The following is a 5,674-nucleotide window of genomic DNA, read 5'->3' on the forward strand; positions in this document are numbered from 1 at the left end:
ATCATGGTGTGGGGAGAGAAGTGACTCTTAGTCTCTCCATTAAAACTTTTCTGTGGCAAATGATAGAAACTCAGCTTCAACTTGTTTATGCCTAAAAAGGGTTTAACATTAAGAATATAAAGAACTGTCTAAACCTCAGACAGGAAAGCTCCCTAACGTCTTTGAGGAGTAGGAATTTGATCATGGTCAGTTGTTCCCCCTGGCTCTTACCTCTTTCTTTCAGCAGCTTGCTTTCATCACTAACTTACCTTGGGAGAGCTTTCTCCAGGGTAGGAAAGAAAGCATGGTCCCTAAGTTATAGTGAAGAGACTGGTTCCATCCCTCTATTACAGCACAATATCCAAGGACCAATAGTCTTTGGCTTGATACTTGCTTGTATTAAGAGTCCAACCTTAGATCAATCAACTGTGGCTGGAAAATGGCACTAAATCAATTCTTACAGGAATTACTATGTAACTAGGATCTCTCATACATTTTAGTTTTAGTTTAGTGCATGATAAGAGATATGCATGTAATTTTAGTCTTCGGCATGTGGAAAGCCAATTTTTCCAGCACCATTATTAAGAGGCTATCTTTTTTTTTTTCAGTTTGACTCCTTTGTCAAAGGTACGATAGCTAAGTATGTTTGGAGGTGTTTCTGCATCGTCTAATCTGTTATGCGTATCTCTGGGTCTGTTTTTTTTTTTGGCAGCACCATGCTGTTTTTATCACAGTAACTTTGTAGTATATTTTCAAATCAGGGATTTTGATGCACCCTGCTTTGCCTTGTTTCCAGAATTGCTTTTGCTATTCTACATCTCTTCTGGTTCTAAATGAATTTTAGGATAGTTTTCCCTAATTCTGTGAAATAAGCTATTGGTATTTTAATCAACATCGCATTAAATCTGTATTACAGTTTTGGAAGTATAGCCATTTTCATTATATTCATGCCACTTGAACTGAGATTTCTCATCTTCTCTTGTTCTCAGGCTGGAATTTATATCATCAGCTCCCTGGTGTTTTGTCTTTGGACTGCACCAGCTTTCCTGGGTCTCCATCTTGTGGACTGCAGATAGTGGGACATCTCAATTTTCATGATTATGTGAACCAATTGTTCATTATAAACCTTCTTTTATATATGCATATGTCCTATTGGTTTCTGATAATTCTGAATAATCCAACAATCCAACATCTTAACCCATGTTTCTATTTTCTATAGAGTACCTATGGTGATCTTTGAAAAATGCAAACCAGGGCTGGTGATTTATCTTAGTGGTTCTGCCCCCTGCTTCACAAGAGCAAAGACCTGAGTTCGATCCCCTGTACAAAAAAAATTAAAAAAAGCAAACCAGATCACATTGTCCCCCATTTACAGGCTTTAGTAAACTTCAGTGATTCAGGTAGGGATCCACTTTGAGGAAGAGGAAGGAGCTTAAGTATTTACCAATACCTTTTCCCGAAAACTCATTACAATGTCAGTAAAGAAGCACAAGAGGAAATGAGTCCATGAGTGAAATCAGAAGAAGAGACATGAGGCTACATGAGCAAATCAAAAATTTTGGTGAGTATTTCTAAGACAGAAGGTAGGTGAATATTTATTGAAGCATAAAGCAGAGGAGGAGGATCCATAGCTTTGAGTATACAGAAGATGCAATGGACCAAGAGATGCTTTCCACAGCAGTTTCTCCGTCCTGGCCTCTTAAACAGGAAATTACCAAGACTTGGAATGGGAGAGAGGCACAAATTTAAGGTAACTTTGCCCAAATTTAAACTCGAGATCCTCCTGCCTCATCTTCCCAGAGTGCTGGGATTACAGTCATGTACCACCATGGCTTTTTTTTTTTTTGTAATTCCCATGCTGGGCAACCATATCCAGAGCTTTATGCGCACTAGACATCCCATCCCCATTGGTTAATTCTGAACATCGAAAACCAATAACGAGTATATATAGTCTGATGATGACTTGAAAATTATTCTTGGCGGGGTCATACAGAGTGGGCCCAAAAGAGAAGATGGTGAAATTATCTGTTATTAACTTGTATCTTTTGATATCTTCCTATTGGATTCCTACTTAATTTTGCTGTAGTACATCCTTAAGCAATTATTTCTGGAAGGGTCTAAGTGGTAAATTTACTTACTCCTGGTGCTGCTTGTGTGCTCATTTGGTGCAAATCTGATATCTCTTTTGTGAAGTGACAGCTGAGATGACTCGGCCGATTTCTGGCCAACAAAAAGCCCAAGGAAGGAGTCAAGACTGAGAACAACAATCATATTAATTTGAAGGTGGCGGCCAGGATGGTTCTGTGGTGCAGTTTAAGATTAAGAGGCATACACCACTTAGTAAACTAATGAAAGCCTATTGTGAAAGACATGGTTTGACAATGAGGCAGATCAGATTCTGATTTGATGGGCAGCCAAGCAATGAAACAGACACCTGCTCAGTTGGAACTGGAAGACAAAGATACATCTGATGTGTTCCAGCAGCAGACAGGAAGTGTCTACTAAATAGGGAAACTGCAACAAATTTACTCCAGAACTCTGTTCTTACAGACCAAAAATACTTTCTCAGTTAGAAAACTGCAATTTGGTTCCACATCCTGACTACTACAGTATAGTTTTCTCTATTCTTTCATTTAGAAAGAATCTGGCCTGAATCTGAGCCTTGACTCTCTGGATTCATTCACCTGTCTACTACCAACAGTATAAGGAAAGTCCTGACAAATGTAAGTAGAGAAAGAAAAATGTAAAATGAGTTCAAGATAGAAAAGAAATGAGACATGACCCTTCCCTTCCCCTCTCACATCCAGAAGGGGGCATGATCCAACTGTGAGTTTTTCATGCCCCTCTCCTTTAGTGCCACTCACTTCTCTGAGGGTAGCCTGGGGTGACTAGCTCCCGGTCATCCAGCCTCTTCTGGGGTTACTTCAATGATCATTCTGTAGATGGTACTGACAGGAGCCCTAGCTTGACCAACAGCCACCATGTCCTTCCCTTACTGTGGGATATTCCCAGCTCTACTGCTGTTCTCTGAGGAGCTGCCAGCAAACCATGCCTGATGAGGCAGACATCAGAGAGGGAGAGGGGCCCACTGTTGATATTCCTGAATTCTCCAAACCCCCACCACCCATATGGCCAGCCTTCCTGGAAACTCCTCAAAAGCAATGACAGTTGTGATTTCATCTTCACCATTTTGGCAGAAACATGGCTGCTTTCAATCAAGCAGCAGCTGCTTCCCTTGGAGTTCAGCGGAGTTGTCATCATGATAATGGCGGTTGTTCCAGATGCCCCATGGCTGCTCTAAGAGATTCTTGTCATGGTTCTTGCAGGCTTGAAACACAGAACAATCCCTGATGACTGTCTGGCAGCCTCTGATGACTTTGCTTTGTAACCTCCAGATGATGCTATGCTCTCTGTCATTATTCTGAAAGTCCTCAAATAGGCCCAGAAAATATAAGAAACTGCACATGCATGGCTGTGGGGGCCCACATGCCTGTGAGCCCTGGAGTGCTGCAGAGCCTGAAATGCAGCCATGATCATGATGTACAATTGTAGTTTCTACTTTAGCAGAAAAAGTTCTAGCTAGATCGATAAAAGTATGTTTATGTTTCTTGAGAACAGCAAGACTCTTCCTTGACTTTTGGAAAAGAAACATGGATAAGAGAACAAGGAAACAATTGTAATAATGCTTGTTTTTGTGTGGCTGAGCTATATAAGCATGTGAATAAAGTCCAGAAGGCAGAAGATCTCCTCTCAGAGAACCATGTGTTAATCTCTTTTGTCTTGTAATCCTCACTCCCCCATTCAGGTGCTGTTTGATTGTGACGGCTGGACCGCCACACATGGCTCTTTCTTCCAATATAGAAGCAGCACATCTTCATACTGCTTGGGTCAGTTGAGGAGGGCTCTGTCCTGTGCAATGCCATGCTGCAGAATAAGTCCCAATAAAGCCTCACTTGTGTGATCCTCTTGTCTATTTGTGATTCTTATCTAGGGTAGAGTGGGCTGGGTGAGTCTCACTAAAAAGAGCTGGTAACACTAGGAACTACCAACCCTGAAAAGTTCCAGAGACGGGCAGAGACCAGTGGTGGCTACTGGCAGAGATCTGTGGAGACATGCAATGATTTGCAGAGATCCACAAAGAGACAGCAGATGCTACTAGAAGAGCTCCAAAAAACTGTCAAGGGGGCTACAAGCCATGACCGTTAGGGAACTGATAGGGTTGGCTTGAAACTGTGAAAGACTGCAACACTGACAGTTATAACACTAAGAACCATAACACTGAGGGTTGAGAGTCCCTGCCATTCAGAGTCTGGAACAAACATCAAGGGATCTGCACTTTGCTGAGTTGTGATTTCTGCCTCAATTGAGTAAAAGAAACCTCAGATGACTGATGATGTTTTTCACAATTTGGCCAAACTAGAAGGATAGCTATCGAAGCACCTTGGGCACAGAGAAATTTTCCAATTTGTAGTCAAGGTAGAACTAAAACCAAGAAATATCTATATATAGGTTTAAAAAGCTTTGTCCCAGAGGAGTGGAAGTGTTGACTCCTCCTTTGTAACAGAACTGGGGAAATGGTGGTTTATCTCTCAGCATAAGCAAGCTGGAGAAGCAGCTTTTCTAGAAAAAAAAATCATAATTTTTGAAGACTCATTTTAACCTCTTAGTTATATGTCTAGAATATAGAACAAGGGACAAAAACCTTACAGGAAAAGAAGTTAAATGATGTAGATGATCTACCAAGAAGTGCCAACATCTACCCAGGAGTTTCAGATTGAGAACACAGAAAACAGAAGGAAATAAATTATATATCTCCCAGGGCTAAAGAAAGATCCAGGACTTAGATTGAGAGGTCTTAGCCACTGGTAATCTATTACAAAAGAAAAAGATTCATGGTTAGCTATAATCTGCAGGAACTTTGTAAGTCCAAAGACAAAAATAAATTCCTCAATTTCTGAGGGGGGAGGCAGTAGAAATGGCAGCTATATTAGCATTAAACTTCTCATTAGTTCATCAGCTTCTAGAAAACAGTATCTTTTTAAAAATTCCCAAGGACAATGATTTTGATTCTAGAATTCTATAACCAACCAAAATAGCACTTAAGTGAGGAGTAAAATTAAGTTTTGTATTTCTTTTATTTCCAAGGATTAAGTAAATTTACCACTTAGACCCTTCCAGAAATAATTGCTTAAGGATGTACTACAGCAAAATTAAGTAGGAATCCAAAAGGAAGATATCAAGTACAGAAATAAGACAATAAAAAATCCTAAAACACTATTTGTTCCAAGAAAGAGTAGGAAGAAATTAGATTATTTGTAGAGGTTGATTATAGTGTTAAATTTAAAAATCACCATGTATTTTATTTTTCCTTCAACAGATACAAGTTAATAACAGATAATTTCACCATCTTCTCTTTTGGGCCCACTCTGTATGACCCCGCCAAGAATAATTTTCAAGTCATCATCAGACTACATATACTCGTTCTTGGTTTTCGATGCTCAGAATTAACCAATGGGGATGGGATGTCTAGTGCGCATAAAGCTCTGGATATGGTTGCCCAGCATGGGAATTACAAAAAAAAAAAAAGCCATGGTGGTACATGACTGTAATCCCAGCACTCTGGGAAGATGAAGCAGGAGGATCTCGAGTTTAAGTTTGGGCAAAGTAGAAACTGTCTTTTTTTTTTTTTTTTTTT

General features: G+C 40.0%; 1 pseudogene; it reads left to right on the forward strand.

Moving 5' to 3' along the window:
- Positions 1–2,187: 2,187 nt before the first annotated feature.
- LOC104851881 lies at positions 2,188–2,484 on the forward strand (annotated as a pseudogene).
- Positions 2,485–5,674: the final 3,190 nt, after the last annotated feature.

The sequence above is a fragment of the Fukomys damarensis genome, unplaced genomic scaffold (assembly GCF_012274545.1).
Source record: "Fukomys damarensis isolate Sample0158 unplaced genomic scaffold, DMR_v1.0_HiC HiC_scaffold_21, whole genome shotgun sequence".
Lineage (NCBI taxonomy): Eukaryota > Metazoa > Chordata > Mammalia > Rodentia > Bathyergidae > Fukomys > Fukomys damarensis.